Source organism: Pipistrellus hanaki (assembly GCF_964339955.1).
Source record: "Pipistrellus hanaki genome assembly, chromosome: 13".
Classification (NCBI taxonomy): domain Eukaryota; kingdom Metazoa; phylum Chordata; class Mammalia; order Chiroptera; family Vespertilionidae; genus Pipistrellus; species Pipistrellus hanaki.
In genome coordinates, this window is record NC_140515.1 from 50,800,501 (window position 1) to 50,824,394 (window position 23,894).

General features: G+C 37.5%; 1 long non-coding RNA gene across 1 annotated transcript in view; it reads right to left on the reverse strand.

Moving 5' to 3' along the window:
* Positions 1-23,894, reverse strand: part of LOC311631755 — a 92,768-nt gene that overhangs the window by 32,956 nt on the left and 35,918 nt on the right. Inside the window, exon 2 of the long non-coding RNA XR_014796649.1 lies at positions 349-414. This is a non-coding gene — a long non-coding RNA (uncharacterized lncRNA). The remainder of the gene's footprint in view (positions 1-348; positions 415-23,894) is intronic.

A 23,894-nucleotide genomic window follows, 5' to 3' on the forward strand; every position in this document is an offset into this window, starting at 1 on the left:
AGGGTTATTGCAGTTTCTGAGGTCCCACCTGCAGGGCCTAACTGAGAAATACCTCAGGTCAACCTGCAGTGGACATTGAAATCATTGATGGGGCAGCGAATCCAAGTGTAGAAGTAAGCTGGACAATTTTGAGAAGGAAGTCTAAATTTGTTAACAAAATAGAGGGTGAGACCAAAGAGGGGTTGATACCTGAGCTCCAGCCCAGGAAAGTGGGAGGAAAAGTAAGAAGTGGAGAGGAGAGGAAGGGTGAGGAAACACAACTCACACATATTTATCATGTAAACAGGCATGATGCTAAGTAGAAGAAGCAGAGGATGCATAGTGAACCAACAGCATCATGGCATCTACCTGGAGTTGGCTTTATTAGCTGCTGCAGTGATTACCGGGCACAGGGAGGTTGGTTCCAAGAAGAACCTGTTGGTGGTAACATGGAGAGTTGTTATTTTCCATGACTTTATATCCCCTGGATTCTCTTCTTACAATTGCTATTTCTTCTTCTCTGGGTTTTCAGTCTATCGGTTTAATTACAGAACTCTAAACCACAGCATTAACCCTCTGCTTTTCTTTGAGTATACAGGGTTAGGCAAAAGTAGATTTACAGTTACAGAGTTTCTTCTTATATTTATTAATTATTGTATTATTTTCCACACGAAATAATTGTAAACCTACTTTTGTCTTATCCTGGACTCTAATTGACAGAAAAAGCTCTCATTTCTCAAACAGGATGTCTAATGACAATCTGCTGATCTGTAGCCACTCTTTCTAATCAATTGCATGTAGTAATCACCATTTGGATATCCCAACATTGTTCGAACATAGCATAGCCTCCTCATCACCTTCAAAAGAACTTCGCAAGACATTGATGAGATTATAAATTCTATAAATATATTTTATCTACATTATATTTATTAATATGTTCACTCTTCTTGGATTCCAGGATAGTTGATTCTAGGGTTTGTGTCTTTTTCTATATGGTGTTGCTTAGAGTATATATTAAAGTGTTTGGCACATGAAGGGACCCATCATGTTTAGTTTATTGAAGTGAACTCCATGTTGAATATGAGGAAACTGAATAGATAAAAGACAAAATTTAGTTAAAATATTTTGGACTGTTCAAAAACCATCTCTAGCAACATATTTAATCCTGGAGTCTGTATTTCATGAGTTGTTTTCAAAATACCAAGGAACATAAAATGTAGCATATATATTTTTGAATAAAATATATACCTATACATATATGAAATTGCAGTGTCATTTGTAGCATCAAGTGTAAGCCATAAAGATATTCACTAATGAGGGTTAGTAAAAAAATTTATGGTTCATCAAAATAGCATATTGTATTAAATACTGTGTGTATTATCATTATGCTTGGATTTACTGAAAGACTACACACTGCACAAGAAACTGGGAGATTAGGATTACAGCTACAGTTAGGGTTAGGGTTTGGGGCAGGAGTTTAAAAGCATATAAAGAAAACTAAATTTTCACAGCATACTCTTTCCAACATTTGAATTTTTTATTAGGTGGTTTCATTAGCCTAAAAAGAACACACACAAAAAAATCAACTCTAGCTAAGTTAAACAAAAACAAAACTATTAAAACTACAGAGATATCTGATGCAACAATGCTCAATCTTCAAATGAAACCAGAGTCAATTTTGGATATGACATGACATTTGGCTCAAGAGATCAGAGTCAATCTCCTTGAATACCTAGAACTCTTAAAAATGGTTTTCCTGTTTTTTTGCTCGCATGGTGATGAAGTGCCAGTTCAGATATTCTACCCATTTTTCCAATTGGGTAGTTTGTTTTCCTATTATTGAGTTGTAATACTTCTTTATGCAGACTTGATACAAAATATTCATAAGATGTCTGACTTGCAGATTATTTTCCCAGTCTGTCTTTTCATTCTTTTTACAGTATCATTTGAAGAGTCAAAATTTTTCATTTTGAAAAAGTAAAATTTATCATTTTTTCTTTTATAGGTCATGTCTTTGATGTTACATCTAAAAATTTATTGTCAAATCCAAAGCCACACAAATTTGCCCCCTTATTTCTGGAAGTTTTATAATTTTATGTTTATAATTTTATGTTTTATAGTTAAGTCTGTGATTTACTGTTTATCTATGAATGAGATGCAATTTAAGTGTAAAGATTTGAGGGGGGGGGGGGTTTGTATATGGACAGCCAATGACATCAGCACTATTTTTTAATTGTTATTTCTCTATTTAATTGCCTTTGAAATCCTATGTCAAAAATTCAGTTGATTATATTTTGTGGGGACATTTCGTGGCTTTCTCTTCACTTCTCTAATCAATGTGCCTGCTCTCTCACCAGTATGACTGTCTTGATTACTGTAGTTGATAATAAGTCTTAAAATCAGGTCATCTGATTTCACCAACATTATTTTTCTTTTTCAGAATGGCTTTAACCATTCTGAATCCTTTTCCTCACCATGTAACTTTTTTTTATCAGCTTTTAACTACAAAAAAAAATTTGCTAAGATTTTCGTTGAGACTTTGTTGAATCTATAGATCAAATTAGAGGAAACTGGCTTCTTAACAATATTGACTATTCAATTTATGACCATGATATATGTCTCCATATTTGGTTTATTTTTACCACTGTTTTCAACCTACAATTTCTAGATATGTTTTGATATATTTGTATTTAAATGCTTCATTATTTTCATGTTATTGTGACCACTATTGTTCCTTTTCTAATTTCAAGTTCCAGTTCATATTACTGGCATACAGGGCAATTTATTTTATTTTGTAACCTGGTATCCTACACCCAAGTTAATCTTACTTATTTAGTTCCAGGAGCATTTTTTGTAGATTCTTTAAGATTTTCTACATAAATATTCAGGCTGTCTTTAAGTACAAATAGTGTTATTTCTTCCCTTCTACTCTGTATTTCTTTTTCCTTTCTAATTGCACTGATTAGGTCTTCCTGTTTGATAGTAACAGTAATGCTCTGAGAAGACATCCTAAAGCACATTAAGAACATTAAAGTCTGCATTTCTCTCCAGTTAGAGTGATTGTCATTTCATAAAGTTAAAGATAATATTAAATTAATTTTCTATTAACTGTTTATTCATGTTTTTTGCCCACTTTTTTTAGTCTTCCTCTTTTTAATTTTTTAAAAGTTCTTTATATATGATAGCTTTTCAACTTTTTTTGTTATAGAATCCCATGTAGATTTTCCCAATATTTTACTTTTGGGGAGCTTTGTCCATACTCTCAGTTGTAAATGCTTTATAATTTAACTGAAGTCACCAGTATTTTCTTTTACTGCTTCTGAATTTTGAATCATAAGAGAAACTTACCATCTCTTCATTTTATAATAAAATATATTCATTCTTTTCTAGCATCCTTATACCTTTTTAAAAAAACATTTAGCTCTCTCAGCTATTTGGAATTTATTTTGTTTATGGTGTGCTGTACAAAAATATTTAGCTTTTCATAGATAGCTATCCAAAATTTTCAATGCCATTCATTAAAATGTCGATTCATTCCCTGCTAACTTGAGATGCTATCTTTATCATATGTTAAGATTCTATATGCCTTTGTATATAATTCAGAGCCTTGCTTTTTGTTCAGTGAGTCTGTTTGTCCATTCCTGAGCCAATACAATACTGTTTTAATTAGAGAGGCATTGTAATTTGGTAGGGCTATTTCCCTACCAAATTACAATGCCTCTCTCATTAATGCTCTTCTTTTTCAGGACTTTTCTGTTCATCCTTGTCTTCAAAATGTCCAGGTACATGGGGAGATAAGGACACATATGTAATAGCTTAATCAATAAAAAAAATTAATTAAAAAAATTTAAATGTCCAGGTATAAAAGCAATGTTTGTGTTTTACTGTGATCTCAATAAAATAGATTAGCTTTCTAATTGTTCAAGTCAAAGTTCTATAATGCATAATTATTTTAAAGGTTGTTACAAATGTAAACATATACTAATGACTTCAAGTATATATCTAGGATTGTTTGTAGTTGTGTTTTTGGTTTGAAGACCTTAAAGATAACTCTGGTCTCACTCATTCCATTAGTGGGCAATGGTAATTCTCCCACCTGCTCCCTCACCATTGAAGCCTCCCTACTTTCGAGATCCCCCAAACAACCTACTATTATAAGACCACCATTTCAGCCCCTGTAATTCTGAAGTCATCTTCACACACACTGATGACAAGTTGGACTGTGAATTGTTCAGAGTCGCTTGGAATATACAGGAATTGTTCTTGGGCACATGTTAGGAGCTGGCTGAACCGGTGTGACGTCTGGGAGGAAGACTGACAAAACTTAGTAGAGTTCATGAAGTTGCAACTCGGCTTCAGAAAATCATTGAGAATGTCAGCAGCCCTGCTCTCGTACTGCACAACTTCTGGCCTGCATTGTGTCAGCAAAACAGCCTGACATAAATTTCCCTTCCCTGAAATTCACAGGCAGTGTTCACGAAAACTACCGCCAGGAATCATAACAGTGGAAATTGAAGCAGGCGAGGTGCAGAGGGGTGGGGATGACAATTACGAACTGAAGTGGAGGCATTGTTCTGATGCTGTGAAAGGTGCTTTTAAGTAGATTAGTGATATTTCTGTGAAAGCTACCTTATCAATTCATTCAAAACAAAGCACCCATTATGTGGAAATTGTGACGCGCAAGGAAGGAACATAATGATCCTTTTGTTCAAACATCTGAGCAAAAAAAAAAAAGAGCCTAGATTCAATCAGAGTTCCCGAAAAGAAATGCTAGGTATTAGGATTAAATGGGTCTTTGAAAATATTTCTGAATATTACAAAACTATTAAAATGATCCGAAAATACCTATTCTTTCTTCTTATTTACCCCCCATTCTTTATACTAATAAGCCTCCCTTGAAGTTAAATATGTCTCAATCAACCTTACTAATTGACACTGACAATTATTAAATAGTAGGAATAATGGTCACCAAAATATTAATACATATGATTATTTTCTATTCTTTATTTTGGGTTGTAACTGAAGATGCTCTCTGCAAATATTTTTGCATAAACTCTCCTATAGGTACATAACAATATCGATGCATTTTCAGATTTTTGAATATTAATCATCTCTTAGCTAGAATGATAATGTGTTGGGAAGAGTGAAAATGATGTGGATTTGGGAGCCAGGCCTGGGTTTGGATTCCAGGCTAATCTATTTTTGTTATGACGGAAGAAAGTTATTTAGCCTTTCTGTGTAAAGGAGGACATACCATCTATCTTAAATATTGTAGAGAATATTAAATACAATAACCTATATCCAAAATGAATGCCTTTAGACCCAATAAACAACAGGTTTTCAGAAGACTGATTCTGTACCAGCTAAACCATACTCATGCTCAATCTCACTTCACCCATTTAGAGACGTATTGGTTGGTGTAAGAAGTCCATGAGTACTTGAGTGAACAGAGAGATACAGGTGGAGTCTCTGGCATAACTGAGGCTTAGATGCCCCCAAATTTGAAAATCATTGCTACCTTCCATAGTAACAAAAAAACTCAGACCATGTCTTAGGCTCAGGTCTCACCAGGATGGAACACAGCCGAGAACCTCTAAATTGGGCAGATGATGATGTTGGACCAAACCCTGAGAGTACAATGAGCTCATTGTGCTTTGTTCTTCCCAAGATCACACAGAATCTGCCAGGATTTCCATGGTTTATACCACCATCGAACCTCAAGCTCCTACATGTGGTTCAGTTTCTCTGTCTTACACATTTGGGAGGAAAGAGCCAATTATTGAAAACATCCTCGTTGCCAGCATTATAGAAAGCTCTTTACATGCATTTTCTTCTGATTCCATAAACTAACTCCATGATGTTGGTGCTATTATTATTCCTCATATTTTTAGGTGAGAAAACTGGGACAACCTGAGACTATTTTTAAAATCCCATGAAAAGTAAACAGCACCTTCAAGCACTTTCTAACTCCTGGGCAGGAAATCGTTTTGCTATGCCACCTACTGCAGACGGTAGGTGCTCACTAGGAAGTTCTTGGCACTGAGCTGAGAACCACACAGCTTGAAGACAGAAAACAGTCATTAGCCTCGCTTTTAATGATCCTTAAAAATCTCTGAAGATGAACATCACTTGTATTGGGGCTTAGAAATGTTCCCCTGACAATAGGATATGCTTTCTTCGAAGACATTGAGAGGAGGGCCAAGAACTGGTGGCACTGCTGCTCCTCTACCAGTAGCCAGCATTCTCGGTTGGGTTGTAGCAAACACTCTAGTCTAGACTCTGTCGTTGTGATAAAATACCAACCAGAAGGAATGACCATTTTCTTGCAACTACGAATAATTCATTGAATATTTCAGGTAGTGATATCACTAAAAACAGTAGGAAAGTCAGATGCTCTGGACCTTAAAGCAAAATCTAGGCTATTGCTGAATCCTGTTATTTTTCAAAACAGGGTACCAGACAATCTAATCTCCTGAAGACTTGGCTTGTGTTAGTCTAACTTACTGATTTCACAGCAAACGTCCAAGTGCCTTTCGAAAGTCTGAACAAAGGCTGAAATTATCCTTAATCTGTTAACTGAGCGGGACGTATAAATACGTCAAACGTAAACAATATCGGGTACAGGTAGGACGTATGAATACGTCCTTGAAACATATGTTGCACCCTGAAATGGGCGGGACATATATTTCCGAACAAAAAATGTATTAGTCATCCATACATGTCTCCACATGAATTTAAGACACAGTAGGAATCAGTATAATTTCGCTATTGAGAGTGGTGGATGTGTTCTGGGTGAGCAGTGACGGGTAAGTACTTACACTTACCTACCTATTTTCGTATTATATGTTATTTACTTATATTTTTTATATCTCCAACCTTTATGTAATAAAAAAACATATAAAATTGATCCAATCATCAATTAATTTGTCAGAAAGGTTTAAAAGTTTTTATGTATGTGAACAAGAAATATGCATAGATGAATCTCTTTTATTATGAAAAGGGAATTTATCTTGGAAACAATATATATCTACAAAAAGTGCTAGACTTGAAATGAAGTTGTTTATTTTGAGTGAAAGCCGATCTGGATACGTACAAAATATAATTTTATACACAGGCAAGGACACAAATTATGGTTTGAACTACCCATAAGAAAAACAATCAACAAGAATTGTTTTGGAGTTAACACATGACTTACTGAATAAAGGGTATAGGATTTAATTAGATAATTTCTATACGTCAATTCATTTGGCTGAACTCTTGTGTCAAAACAATACAGACATTGTTGGAACAATGAGGATAAACAGAGTCGGAATCCCCAGTGAAATAAAAACAAAATATTACAGAAAAATGAACATATGTAAGAATCAAAGACAAAATTACAGTTTTAAAATGGAAGGATAAAAAAGACGTATTGATGCTCAGTTCTATTCATAATGATGAAAAGACAATGATTGAAAAGAGAGGAAGAAGGCAAGAAAAACCGAATGTTGTCCTGGATTATAACAAGAATATAGGTGGTGTAGATTTGGGAGATGGAGTTATGGTGGCCTACACGGCTCCCCGTAATAGGGTAAAAAAAACTTTATAAAAAATTTTTCTACGATTTATTGATATGTGCTGCTTCAATGCATATATTATAAACAAAAAAGATAAAGGTCATTTGGATCGATTACACTTTTTGATAGAGTGTGTAGAGAAATTGGTAGATAACAACATAGTGAAAACCCACCCAAAGACATCAACAAGTAGCTCTACATCTAAACCATCATGCTTAGTTGAAAGGCATTTTCCAGAACAAATGAAAAATGATATAGGAAAAACTAAATCCAGGAAATACCAAGTTTGCTACAAAAAAGGTGTTAGGAAAGAATCTACATACTGGTGTCTGGATTGTAAGGTAGCACTATGTATCAACAATTGTTTTAAAATATATCACATGGAAGTTGAGTTTTGAATTTTTACATTTATATTTCAATTTTTTAACTCAATATTTCTATTTTATTTGTGTGCTTTTGTTTATTGTTCTGTAATTGTTAACTTTTTATATTTTTTATTGTGTATAAAAATAAAAGATATATATTTTTTGTAATCTATAATTGTTTATAAAATTTATAATTTTTTAATTCTGTTTCCATTTTTTGTAGGTATTCTTTTCTATTGATATTTGTTTGTAATTTTGTATTTTCCTTTGTGCTTTATATATAATTATACGAAAAATACATATATTTCATTTATTTTAATTAAGTATAAAAAAAATAATAATATAAAATTATGTACTGACACGTCCTAGTGAAAGAGTATGTGCCCGTTGTACGTTGCGTAATTAAAAAGGGAACTCCCCGGTTAACAGGTTAATAGTATTGCTCTAGTCGTTAAAATCTCTTTACAGATGAGATCTCGCTTTCCTTTCACATTCTTACCCTGATGCCTTAATGTGACTGACACTCTTGAAAATTGAACCAGAGTATGAGAGACTGAAAAAATAGATTGGAAAACCTTGGGAAGAAAGTGGAATCTTGGGCAATAGCTCTGTTTTCCCTTTTTTATTTTTCATGTTTAAAAAATGTATTGAGGTATTAATGCATATAACAATGTAATATTAAGGTACATGTGTTGGTTTGATGCATTTATATATGGCAATATGGTGAAACTATAGTGCTAGCTAACACCTCTATCATGTCACATTATTAGCATTTCATTTTTGTGATAAAAACAATTAAGATCTAGTCTCTTACCAACGATGTTTGTAATACATCACTGTTGATCATAATTACTATGCTAGGTGTTGGATCTCCAGAACTTATTCATCTTCTAGTTACAAATCCATACTCTTAAACATCTCCCCAACTCCAACTCCCTCAGCCCCAGGAAACCACCATTCAACTTTGTTTTTATGAGTTTGGTTTTTTTTCCATTTGGAAGATGGATTCTCTAATCTGTTAGGGAGAAAATGCCTGAATGTGATCATGACAGACTAGGTTTATAGCTTGCTAGCTATATGTCCTTGGGAAAATCAATGTTGCTCTGGTCCTCTGCTTTTTTGTCATGTAAAATAGGGATATTAACACATGCTTATCAGAGTGTTGTATAGATCTACTGAGAAAAGATAAATGAAAAACTTTCTAAACCATAAATCAGCACAGCAATGTAAGCCATGGAGCCACTGAATCAAATGAAGAAAGAAGTGGAATCACCTTAAAGGAAATTTGGACAATAAGCCTCCCTCCCATATTATTTTTTTCACACAGTACATGAGTAAGTTATGATAAAAGATTCCGAGTATATGGAGAAAAATTAGAATGTTCCCTCTAATGAGTTTGATCAAGATTTGTCCCTTCAGTGTAACCCCTGGTAATAGTTGGAAATCGTTTGCCTCCTTCCTCTTTATGCACTCAAACCTTCCTTGTTCTATCTGAAACCGACATGGAGAAATGCTGTAGTTTCACCTCTGTATGACCTGTGTTTGTCATTCTTCCTGCTTGGAATGTGTCCATCTTTTAGATGTGGAGAGACAGAAATCTACTTCTGGGAAGAGGTGATGACAAATGGTGAATGATTAACATCACACCCTACCTCCCAAGCTGTTGTTTGAAGTATTAGGCTTTTTTTTTTTTTTTTCCACTGAAGGGAGAATTATTCCATTATCCATGATTCATCGTTTTTGGGGATTGTTATTGTTATTAGTATAAGTTTGAGAATCAATGTGACAGGAAAATAGCATCAAATCGTTAAATGGAACTTGAAAACACTGCATTTGATTGCTCCATTGTTTTCAGTAGAATACAAAGCCAGAATGACCGCTTTGAATCTTTTGAATGTACATGTTTTGCCAAACTTTTTTGAGATGATTTTTAATTTTACATTTCTGATATTGCAGCATCCTGCTTGAGGTACCATGACTGAAAATAACCACTCATTTATTTGGGACTAAAAAATTTTTGCATCAGATCTTAATTATCTCAGCATTTATAGTGTTAATGAACATAATAGGATATATTAATATACTTCACATAATCACAGTGATGGCTATCCAGCAAAACTAGTTTTCATTTTCTAACTATGTTGGTGAGGGATTAGTATCCATGATCTACAAACTCTGAGCTTTCTTATCCTTAAAAATAGTTACATATTTAGAGGTAACATGTAAAATTTTGTATTATAAATCTAAATAATTGTAAAATACTTAATTTGCATAAAAACTGGTATTTTAAAGGAAACTTTGTTCATCTAACAGAATCTGAGCAATTTAATGCCCACACATATCCAAGCTCTCACTAGTCAAATACTTTACATCATTCTTTAATCTTTTGAACTCATATTGCTATTCCATGGAACTAGCAAAGATGAGGTCCTAGGATAAATGCCTTTCACTAAAAGTCAGAAGGCTCAAACTGTGCCTTGTTCTTTATAACCATGTATATCAAGGAAGCAAGAGTAGGCTTACAGTTGTTTATATGGAACAAAATACAATAATTATAAATAGTAATACAAGAATAAGTTTTGATTTTTGAGTGCTCACACTGTAAACCTACTTTTGCACACAAAAGTTTATGGGAGCTAAAATGAATCTTCATTTAAGCGGAAAGTACTTTTTTTAATTTGCCATGATACCATGACGGCTCAGCTATAGCAGGTTATGATTAAGGACATGCACACCGTAAGTAGAGTGTCATAGAAATGACAAATGTTTAGAGTTGGCAGCTTTCTCTCAGCTGCTTTGAAGGTAAACTATGTCTTTTTTTTTTTTTCTCCCACATGAGACCATATGTCTTCCATCGTGGAATAAGAGCTGTTATATTCAAATTGTACTTTTGTTTATTCATCCCATCCTGGCAACAAATATCTGGAAAAGAGCTATGGGAAAATGTTTAAATGATTGATACTGCCTGCGCTATCCAAAGCAAAAATCAAATTATCTCCAACATTACTCACATCTCTTTTCCATCTCAAACACCACAGATAATAAATTAAAATGTCAGAAATACTCTTTGGCTTAAACATTTGTCTTGAAGATTAAGGATATGACCCAGCTCTCCTGGGAGTACATGTGAATTCTGTTCTTTTGGGGATTGTAGCAGTCAGGGCCCAGAGGAAGGGAAAAAGTGGCTTTGGAATCTTCATTTTGAGTATGCAATTGCTAGAATATTAGTATTTATGTGTTTTGAATACAGCAGAATAAGTTTCCTGTAACATGGAAAGCAGGGTCTGGTACTGTGCAAAAACAGAGTATCTGGATTCAGAATCTGCCTCTGCTACATGCTATGTGGATTTAGAGAAATTTGCAACCTCCGTTTCCTCATCTATATAATGGGAATGATCACTGTACCTAAGAGAATTGTTCAAGAATAAAATGTGAATGTGCCTGTAAATATTCTTATGCTGTTAGATAGTGTAGTAAGGATTCAATCATTGGTTTTTATTACAATTATTATATACAAAGAGGTTGGCTAGGATGATAAAGATTTGGAAATGTTTTCCAGAGAGGTAACAGTCAAATTAGTAGGCAAAATATACATGAGCATATTGAATGCTCTGAAAAAGTGCTGCACTACAGAATGCTCTCACACTTTAGTTACCCCAGCACTTCTCAGTAGTTTTTACCAAAGACAGCTCCTTTCACAAGACACCCTAAAACTTCTATGTGAACATCCCCAGGAAATTAGAATAGTGACCCAATACCAAGCCCTTTCTTTGTGTTAATTTAAATTTGAGAAATTTGTTATTTTTGTTGATTTTGGATTCTAAAATAAGATATGCTTTTTTGTTATGATAAAGGAATTCGTGGTTATTGCTGAAGTTTTGGAAAATTGAAGATATAAAATATAACAATTATACTTCAGACTTATCTCACCCCCAAAACAAATTGTTGACATGAGATGGGGTACTTGCCACATTTTGTCTGTCACTTAACTTTTTATTTCCACGTTTTACTTACACTCACTCTGCATGTAAAATATGGCATGGAGCTTTCTCGCATAATATTTTAACAAGTTATTACAAACTCTCTATTTTTTATAAAATACTAGAGGCCCAGTGCAGAAATTTATGTATGGGGCCAGGGGTGGGAGGTGTCCCTCAGCCCAGCCTACACCCTCTCCAGTCTGGGACCCCTTGAGATATGTCCAACTGCCCGTTTAGGGATCGAGCCTAAAAGGGCAGTTGGACATCCCTCTCACAATCCAGGACTGCTGGCTCCCAACTGCTTGCCTGCCTGCCTTCCTGATTGCCCCTAACCACTTCTGCCTGCTAGCCTGATCACCCCCAACCACTCCCATGCCAGCCTGATTGATGTCTAACTGCTCCTCTGCCATGGGTCCTGTCTTAGAGAAAAAATTTGAACAATCTGTTACATATGTATAGACAAATTGCTTTCTGAAAGCATTGTCCCAAATTGTGCTGTAGATATTAGTAACTAAACTTCAATCGCAACTGCAAAAGTGTATAAAAATGTAGATAAAATTTAGATACAGTTGCAATTACATACAGATATATAGAAATATAGATGTAATTCTGTCAGCAGCATTATGATGGATATACTGATGTCTCACATTTCCCTTTCATCCCAGTTCCTGCTTTCCATAGTAAACATGTCCTTCCTACTTATCTAAAAGATATGTCAACATCTGAATATCACAGTAAGTTGTCTGATATAAACACCACTACTTTTGCACATATTTCACAAAAGAGCGACATCAACAGAAATTTCTAAGTTTTGAACATAAATATTAATGGATAATGTCAAACTGCTTCAGTATGACTTGCCTCTGAAGGAAGATCCCACTTGCCTATGGGTCCTCAGAGTCTCGGGCCCCTTTAATTTTCTAAAATTCACACAGTGGACAGCATTCCAGAAGACTGTGTCCAAATGGCTCTCTCTCCTGTAAATTCCCACAAGTTCATGCCACTTGTAGGGAATTTCCTCCACGATTGCCATAGCAATCAAGGACTTCTTCCCTTCTCTTAGCTCTCCCAACCCTGCAGCCAGATCAACACTCCTGAAATCTAACTCTGACCATTTCACCCAAAAGCCTTTCATGAGCCCCCTACAAACCCCAAGTAAAAAAACTGAATCCTATCTTTTCCAATCACACTTGTTTCTCCTTCCTTTCAAGTAATTCCACTTCCAGTCAAGTCCGAAGCCGTAGCACCCTATTTTTTTGCTTTAATGTTCCACCTCGTTTCTTGATTTATTCTGTCTAGTTGGTCTAGAAAGCCCTATCTCATCTACATAATGACAATGGCTATCACAGATCAATTATCTACTTTATGGCAGGAACTGAATAGTGTTTCCAAATGTTATCTCATTTTCTTTAAATTATCACAGCCTCTATTTCACAGGTGAAACAACCGAAGCAGGCTTATGTGGCTTGTCCAAATTCACACAACTTACTTGAATTTAGAGTTCTATTGAACTTCAGAGTTCTTGTTCTCCCAAATTAAATACGTGTCATGGTGCAAATATTTCTTGTACTTAAATCTCCATTACCACCAAATTCATAAAATCCTTTCCAACATTCCAGTTAGATATGATTTCTCACTCTCTGAGTTCTTGTAACTCTTACTTTGTGTCTCTACCACACCATCAATTGTGTTACTTCTTAAAGTATTTAGGTAACATGGCTTTGTTCACTTATTTATCCATTCAATATTTTATTAAGTTTGGGCCTACTACATGACAAGGAGTTTGCTAGCCATCTGATCTATTAAACAAAATAAACACGATCCTTTATCTCAAAAAAAAAAACAACATATAACTTCATCATGAAAACAAGCATTAAGAAAACTCAAAAAAATGTATAATTAAACATTTTAACTAGTGCTGTGACGTGAAAGCATGGAGTACAATGAGACAATAAAGAAGATCCCTTGATCTTCCTGAGAAGACGCCACAAAGTTGAACTGGTAGCAAGTCAGAGGTTGGTAAAATGCTGGGAGGTTGCTCTTCCTCAGCTGGAAATCCACTGGGTGGACTGAAGCAAATTTCCCTCACTGGGGAAGAAAGGTCATTTATAGTTTTTAGCCCATGCCAATCAGTTAGTAGAAGCTCTACTGAGAAAGATTGGAGATTATATCTGAGGCGGGAAAGAGATGTCATGATTTATGAATGGTGTCTGCCAGGGGCTCAGAAGAGGAACTGGCAGTGGGCACATGGTTACTTCTGCCAAAATCCATTTAGACTAGCCAAGGCCTTGAGAAGTGTTTCTAGTATTGGCTAATTTAGCCAAAACACAAAACAAAGGGGGGTATAAACCAAGATTCTTAGAGAGTGGCAAAACAACACAGCATTAAATGTTTAAAAGGCTTGTAAACCTAAAGTTGATATTCAAAGAGTATGACCAAATCTATTACAAAAATGACCTCAATATAAATTTGGGTAATAAGCCCAGGGAGGTATTGACTTGTTTTAATAGTCCTTTTTATTCAGCCTAGTTACCAAATTGTTCTTTACATTTCTTATTACTGTTACTTTGATTTTCTTGAATTTTCACAGGGCCAATCTGCAGGTAATTATAGCAATTCCATTACAATTTTCAAATATTGTAATATCTTTCTCTTATTTCATTTGACTTCTACAATAATATAAATAATGAAGAAGAGAATATACATTTTTTTTGTTTACCTCTTCAATATTTTACCATTGAGAGTCAGAGATTATAATAATGGTTAATTTTTTAAAAAACAGAATTGAAGTTAAATTATATAAATATTCTGACATTGATTGATATTATTCAAACTTTTTTCTCCTTTATTAATTATATTTCCTGCTATTGCTACAATAAATATACTTGATTTGGGTATATTATTCATGTTGCTATAATACATATGCCAATATTTTAAGATTTTTGTTTCAATGTCCGAAAATGAGAATGGCCCAAATATTTTCTTAGGGGTCATTATTGGCAAGGTTACTGCTTCAATATTATGCTTATTTTATAAAAGTCTGTACTTTGTTGCAGTTTTTTTCTGAAAGCCACTTAGGGTTGTGGTTAAGAATCAAGGTTCCTACAAATCAAAACTATGGTATTGGCATAAAAACAGACACAAAGCTAATGAAACAAAATAGAAAGTCCAGAAATAAACCAACACAGATATGGTCAATTAACTTATAACAAAGGAGCCAAGAACATAAAATGGGGAAAGGATGGTCTCTCCAATAAATGGTGTTGGGGAAACAGAACAGCCACATGCAAAATAATAAAACTGCACCACTATCTTATACTACACACAAAATAAACTCAAAATGGATTAGAGACATTTACATAAGATCTAAAATAATGAAACTCCAGGAAGAAAACAAAGAAGTAAGCACTTTGATATTGGTCTTGGCAATGATTTTTTATTAATTTGGCACCAGAAACAAAGGCAACAAAAGCAAAAATAAACAAGAGGACTACATCAAATTAAGATATTTCTGCATAGCAAAGGAAACCATCAACAAAATGAAAAGGCAACCAACTTAATGGGAAAAATTAAAAATCATATATTTGTTAAAAGGGTTGATATTATATATATCCTATACAACTTCATAGAAAAAAAATTCAAATGAAAACAAACCTCCACAATGAGATATAACTTCACACCTGTTAGAATGAGGATTATCAAAAAGACAAGAAATAACAAGTGTTGGTGAGAATGTGGAGAAAAGGGAATACTGATACATTGTGGATGGGAATGTTAATTGGTGCAAAAACTATGGAAAACAGTATGGAGGTTCCTCACAAAATTAAAAACTGAACTACAATATGATCCAGCAATTCCACTGAGTATTTTTATCCGAAGGAAATAAAATCACTACCTTGAAATATCTCTGCACCCCTGTGTTATTTACAATAGCCAAGGCATGGAAACAACAAGACATGAACAGATGAATGGTAAAGAAAATGTAAAACACACACAAAAAAATAGATTATTCAACTATAAAAACAAGGTAATCTTATCATCTGCAACAATATGAATAAAATTTGAGGGCATGATGCTAAGTGAAATAAGTCAGACACAGAAAGACAAATACTCTCTGATCTCAACTATATATTGAATCAAAACAAAACCAACAAAAAACAACAACAACAAAGAAGCAAAACAAAAAGAACCATGAACTCATAGATACCGAGAACCAATTGGTGGTTGCCAGAGGCAGGGGTTGCAGGACAGATGAAATAGTTCAAGGGAGTCGAAAGGTACAAACTTACAGTTATAAGATAAATAAGTCCTGGGGATGTTCTATACAGCATGATGACTATAGTTAACATTACTCTATGGTATATGTGCATGATGATGAAATCTTAAATTTTTCATTACAAGAAAATGTTTTCACTGTGATGGACATTAGCTAAACTCATCTTGGTAATATTTTCATTATGTATACATACATCAAATTAGAGTAATGCCTACCTAAAATTGATACAGTTATATGTCAGTTACATATCAGTCTTAATAAAGAAAGAATTGAGGCTCTCAAGTCTGAGAGATGTGGATTAGAAACAGAGTTCCACTACTCACGGATATTCCCCATCTGTATGAAAAGGGTTAACAATGGTGCCTATATCATAAGAGTGTGAATATTAAATATAATAGTTCATACCAAGTACTGACCAGGCTTTGTGACAAATAGTAAGTACTCAATACTGTGTAAACATACACTGAAAAAACAAACATTATGAAGGTATTGTATCTTTAAATCTTCGTAAAATTAACCAGTAAGGTAGTGATAATCTAATGCCTCTTCAATCCTTAATTCTTGGAAACTTTTCCCCCTCTTTCTCCCATGTGTGTTCCCTTCAAAGGCTCTCTCTTTTTTATATTTAACTTGACTCAGCCCCAATATCAAACATTTCCATGAGACTGTTAAAACGTATTAGTGAGCTAAACATAGCTTTTTAAATACAATTAGCTACTTAACCCCCTCTGAATCCACAACTACATCTCATTTCTCTCTTCTCATATATTTTTTTCTTCTTAAACAATGTCAGAGATTCGTCTGTTTATTAGCGTTTCCCCAAAGCTAGCTCTTGAACTGAACACTGGATTTTTCTTCTTTTGGTTTCCTAATGTGTTGGCTAAATACTTCGTTTTCTCTCTTGCTATGATTTTTATTTTCTGGAATGCATAGTCTGCCCTGTGTGGGGAGAAAAGTGAGAGGAAACCTGGGTCCTCAGATGTAATGATGTTTGCATGAACCAGTCTTGGCTTCCATCCCTGGTCTAGATGGTGGGCCTCTGCATCGAGGACCACAGTGGGGAGGGGGTTTGTGGGAGGACACGGGGATCCATTGGCCCATTGTATGTGCTCTCTTATCACACAGGCCTAGCATTTTGACATGAGGTTTGAAATCAGACAGCTAAGTTTGATCCAGGATCTTCCATTTACTGTCTTTGTGATACATTCCCTAACTTCTCTAAACCTCGTTTTCTTCCTCTGGACAGAGGACATCATCACGGCATTTTTCTTAGAGGGTTTTTGTAAGGATTAAATGAGATAACGTGGGGGCAGTGTGTATCTCACGGGAATATCCCTACTAATAGAAACTGCTGCATGCCTGTGCTTGTGCATATGTGTGTGTATGTGTATGTGTACAAAACATTTCTTGAATTAATAATTCAATACTATTTCCCGTGTGAGCCTTGCAAATTTCGTCCGGGCCCTAAAACTCTACGTGTTGCCGCGACCCAATCTTGAGAAGAGATGGAAGAGCTCACTGAACTCCGTGGCTACAGCGTGATAAAAATGATCGAAGCCACTGGCCAACATAAAAGTGCCTCATGCACAGTTATTAATAACACCGAGCCGTGCCTATTATAGGAAACCTGCAGCTTCTATGCTTCCATAATTTTAGGCATGCTATCATCCTCTCAAGGAAGAAGAATCACCCCTAATACAAATCTCACCAGCTCTCTATTTTCCAATAAAGAGAAGCTTGCAAATGACAAAACAAAACAAAACAAAACAAAAACAATGGCAGGTCCTTTTCACCAGCCCCATCCGAGGCGGGGAAGGGATGTGGATGAGGAACATCCAGCCTGCCCTCCACAAATCACCGCTTGCTTGACTTCCGAGCTGATGGCAAGAGCCTTGATGAGCAGATGTGGAAAGGGAAGTGCGCCCCGGCTGACAAAGGGCCATTTCTGAAAAGGCACTCCGTTCTGATAAAAAAAAAAAAAAAAAAAAAAAAAAAAAGAGCCTGAAAAAAAATATTTAGAGAAAAGGCACCAAAATGGACCCCCAAAAGCAAACTGCACGCTCTTGCTCATGGCCTGTGCTGCCATCACTTGTTTCCAGAGGATGCTTAGGGGAAATCTTGGACATTGCCAGCCGCCTCTCCCCTTTTCTTCATGAGATTTTTTTTTATAATGATTTCACTTCCTGTTCTGAGGGCAGAAAATTATTGTTTATTATTTTTTTAAAATTTATATTAGACTGTAATTTGTGAGGCTCATCACAAATACATAACATTTACATTTTATATAAAAGACAAGTCGGCCACTACCAACTGCCTACAATGATGAAAAAAAAAATTACTGAGATAAACATTTTAATCAGGACCAGGCCATTGGAAAGAGTGCCCTGAGAGAAAAAGACAAAAAAATATATATATATTAAGTAAAAACACTTGAATATAAGGTTTTGTTGAAAAAATTGTGTGGGTAAGGACAACTCAAGAGTCCTAGTTGCCTGCAGCTGCTTCTTTGGTCCTGTGCACAGGTCCACAGGTTGGGGTGCTCCGGTTGGGGGGGTAAGACTCTATAGAGGTTACTCCAAAGAGAGGAGCTTTGGGGACCACCTCCTCCTTGGGGAGTGTTCAGACTGCTCTGACGCCCATAGAGTGCCAGAAAGCTGCTCAGACTTCTCATGCCATCTCTGGGGCTTTCCCTCCAGCTGAAAACTGGGGGGGAAGACTGGAGTTGGATTGTGAAGATGGCAGTGGGGAAGGAAAAACTGCATCTTCAGAAGAGTAACTCCCCTCTTCCTCTTGGTGGCGAAGCAGTCTTGAGGCAAAACCGTCTTGAACAAAAGACTTTGGTTTAAATTATTTTTAAACAGGAACCACAGAATGCCCTCCTTTAATGGGGCCGTTATGAGGGCGTGGTTCCACAGTATTCAATGTTTTATTCTTTAAAAAAGTATCAGTCATTTGCATACCAGTGTGAAAGAGGTGGGCAGCTATGTTGTGCCTGTTACGTATCTTTTCCCAAGGCCACAGCCCCCAGGAGCTGCTGAGCTGTTACATAAATGATGTCTGACACATCCAGAATTTCTTCAAGACGGACCTCTTACGCCTTCTCATATGTTTCCTGAGAATTTTCTGAGTTCAATATCCAAGAAACAGTCAAAATGCCCCCAGGACTTAACACTGTAACTGTAGTCCACTGTGCTTCTCTTATCCAGAGATATCCTGTTTCCGTTGCCTAGAATCCTTTTTCTTTTTCCCAGCGTAGATGTGAGATCAAGATGATGTAAGAATCTGATGCTACACATGTTGTACTTGGAAGATAAAGAGCGGGAGACCCCTCTGGACAAATACGTCTGAGAGGAAAGGCCACCGTGAAGAGTTGGGTGACATCACCTTCCCGATGGAATTCCCTCCTCCCTTTGCCATGCAGATTTTCAGAAAGAAATGAAATCGGGAAGGAACTGTGAAATGCTTCGGGGAAAGGCATTTCCTTCTCCTGTTATAGCCTCTTTCAGGATCTTTATGGAAAGATGAATGGGGATCCAGCCTGCGCTTGCTCTCACGGTGCTGTGGGAGCTGCAATATCCGTGAAATCTCTTGTGATTTTTTTTCAGCCAGAGGTGCCCTTATTTAACTTACTCAAGGCCTGTAAAGGGGACTGGTTACAGCACCCGTGTGCAAATTTCGCCCATGGAACTGCCAGGTGAAACCAGGAAAGGGATCGAGTCTGAGCAAACTAAAAACCAACAACATAGAGACCTAACGCCCCCTATTGTTAAAAATGTGTAAGTTGGAAAATACATTCAAATAGGCTCCTTCCCTCCCTTTTTACATGGGACTGGGGCAGCTATCTATGCAGGGACCTTGTTATTTTTAGCAACATGCCAGGTGGGCCTGGTTAATGGCCTCCCTGCAGTACACCGGAGCCAAGTGGAGACTGTCATGTCAGGCCTGAGGAAGGAACTGATGAGGACTCCAGCCTTTCCAGAGCTGCTGTGCAGAGCCCTGCTAATTGCCCTGTGGTCCAAGCTCAGCATCCATGGGATTTCCTCACAGCGGTCCAGATGGCTGCAGCCTGGACTCCAGGCCGGCCAGCCTGCACCCACGGGCACTGCCACCTGCTCCAGGAAGAGGGCTGGGCCCATTAATTCTGGTTTCCAAAGACGCTGCTGTTTCAAAAGCGCCGGCCACGTGGGACCCCACAGACCATTGCTAGGAACAGGCCTCTAAGGCCTCCTCATTCATTCTGTTCCCCGTCCACTGGCCTTGTTTGTAACATAAAGTTAGCTGCAGCCTTTAAGCCCTGTTGGCTCTCTGGTTTTATTGCCGGCAGAAAACGGTGAGCGAATCAGCATTGTCTCCTATTGGCAGGTCCCCACCTGTGAAAGGGTAGTTGCTGCGATCATTAAGAGATGCTTCCACCCTCTGCCTGATGCAGGATTTACAGAGTCTGGCTGTGGAAGGCTCTGGAAAGTGCAGATTATCTCATTATATGAAATGACAGCCTAGCACCTCCAAGACAGGGCAATTCCAAGCACCCACAGGCTCTGATACAGCCGGCTTGTTGAAGACGATGCTGACCACTTTGAAGACTGGTGCAGGCTGCATCTGTGTCTGCGCTCCAGGCTTCAAAGGAAGATGTGCTTTTTTTTGTCCCAGAGAGCCCCTGCAAACCTTCCCCAGGAGGAAGTATGTTCCCATCTAGGCGATGTTTACGATGTACAACGTGCCAAGACCGGTTTGGCTCAGTGGATAGCCTTTGCCAGGGGTCCTCAAACTTTTTAAAGTGGGGGCCAGATCCCGGTCCCTCAGAGAGCTGGAGGGCCAAACTATATAAACTACTAATTTGTACTGTAACACCTTGGCTGCGCTCACTGCCCAAAAAACCTGGCGGGCAGGATCAGACTCCCCTGGGGGCTGCATGTGGCCCGCGGGCCGTAGTTTGAAGACCCCTGGAGAGCGTCGGCCTGCAGACTGAAAGGTCCCAGGTTCGATTACGGCCAAGGGCATGTACCTTGGGTGTGGGCACATCCCCAGTGGCGGGTGTGCAAGAGGCAGCTGGTCGATGATTCTCTCTCATCGATGTTTCTAACTCTCTATCCCTCTCACTTCCTCTCTGTGAAAAATCAATAAAATATATTTTTTTAAAAGATGTACAATGTGATGAATTGATGCAGGTAGATATTTATATATTTATTATCACACCTGCTAAAGGACAGAAATACAAACACTAAAATAACATTTATATGATAAAAAAAATAAACACAAAATTATATCAAGAAATAACCCAAAACAAGGAAAGGATGTTGGTTAGCCCCATTACATCAATAAAGCCCCAAGATGGGGCCCCAATCTGGGTCCCAAATAAGATGCAGGATTTGGGGATGGAAAGAAGACAGTAAGATCATACGCTAGCCATGTACAAGCCATCATGACATGTTCTTCTCAGGAAGATAAACCACATGTCTTCTGGCCCAGAATTTTAGCTTAAGTCATGTTCCTCCATTAAATTCATAATGAAAGGCTTGCACTTAGCACAACAAATAGTACTGAGTAAGATTTTTTTTTTTTTTTTTTTTTTTTTTTTGCCTCTTTGACTATTTAGCTAACATTTCTCCAATGAGTCATCTGATTTCAAAGCATTTGCAGTTTTTCCTGTTGGAATTTAGGTCATTCAGAGATGGTTTCCTATCGTTTGAACTTTATTTGCCCTGCCTTTTCTCTCTCTCATCTCTATACAGCTAGTTTTTTTGTTTTGCTTTGTTTGAATGGCATTCTGCTCCAGTTTCTGAGCTAAACACAAAAGTTGGAATAGTCTGCCATAGCTTCAGCCCATCTACCTGCTGAGATCTGGGCGTTAAATTCCATTGCCTGTGTGGCCCACTGTCTGACTCCCCAAGCCTGAGAGCCCCACAGCTTCCAAATGTCATCACTGGCCCTAGCTGGTGTGGCTCAGTGGCTAGGGCGTCAGCCTGCGGACTCAAGGGTCCAAGGTTTGATTCCAGTCAAGGGCACATGCCCAGGTTTCAAGCTAGATCCCCAGCTGGGGGCAGGCAGGAGGCAGTGGATCAATGATTCTCTCTCATCATTGATGTTCCTATCTCTCTCTCTCCCTCTCACTTCCTCTCTGAAATCAATACAAACATACTTTTAAAAAAATGTCATCACTGTTTTCCCTGCAACTATGTTGAACCATAGCCCATGGAGGGACCCTCCTGCCTTAATCTCACTTTTCATCCTTATAAACATGTCTTCTTTCAAAGCCTTTTCATTCTGTTTTCTGAATGTACATATTAGCCAGGATAAAATTGTAGCACTTTAATGACTACTTAAAGAAACAGGAATGTTAATATTTAAATGATGCATGCAAGCGTAATTATTTTTATTTCATCCTGAGAACGACTTGTTTTCCTGATTGCAAACCACTCGTGTTCTGGTTTCCCTGCTTAGTCCGGGATTGATGGCCCAACCCCACTCCAGGTGCCTTTCCCATCGGGTGGGAACCTGTGTTTTATCTCTCAGGGACCCTCCACATATGTGGCACGTGAGTGAAGAGTAGACAGCACACCTATAGGGATCACAGAAGACCTGCTAAGGAAAAAACCCTATGAAACAAAATAACTCTCTCTTTTTTTCCCTGTATTATCATTGCCAGTAATTTATTGTGTAAAAAAAAAAAAAAAAAAGACAATGATCATTCATTTTCATTTAAACGTAAGGGTTTCCAATCATTTCCTGACTCCCGAGAAACTTCTCTATTATAGCAAATGGCGAAGAGGGGTGAGGCAAGGATTTATGAGGGTAAGGCTCAGCAGCTGCGGAATGAATATGAGGCTTGAAAGCTGCAGGGGACGATGGAAACACCTGGAGAGAGACCATCAGGAGGCGGGGAAGTGGGGAAGCACAGGGAGGGGAAGAGGGCCACACCTCACCACCAACACCTGCCTGTCCGTGGTGTGCTTTCATGTGTAGCATGTCATGCAACACCTGCTCTGTTCTTCAGGTGAGGTGGTACTACCACTTCAGAGAGGAAATCAAGGATCGAACACATGAGCCATTTTTCAGGGAGTGGCTGAGTTAGAACACATTTCTGACTTACACATCTGTGTTTTCTGCCATGTCCCACATTTGAGAACTTCCTGTCGTGGTGGGGACCAGCATCCTAGCACCCATTCCCTGTGCTTCCCTGGTTCCCCCTGGAGGCCACTGTGATAGCAGCTGCCGGACAGCCATAGCAGCAACAGGATGCTTTTAGTGAGCGATCCAAATGTCCAGAAAATGTCCAGAGAAAGTTGGGTACGCTATTTTTACCGGCGAATAATGTAAGTTATTCTCAAGCCAAATAAAAATGGGTAAATGAATGATGCCTGTGATGCAATTAAACGTCCATCATTTTGCCGGGACCGGTTTGGCTCAATGGATAGAGCGTCGGCTTGGGGACTGAAGGGCCCCGGGTTCGATTCCGGTCAAGGGCATGTACCTTGGTTGCGGGCATATCCCCAGTAGGGGGTGTGCAAGAGGCAGCTGATCAATGACTCTCTCTCATTGATGCTTCTAACTCTCTATCTCTCTCCCTTCCTCTATGTACAAAAATCAATAAAATATAAAAAAATAAGATAAAAAAATAAACGTCCATCATTTTAAAAGACAAAACAAATTCGAGAGCACGTTGTGATTTTAGAAGCTCGTGTCAGGCTAGATGCCCAAAGCTTTCCTGAGAGCCACACCCCACCCCCTTCCTGCTATC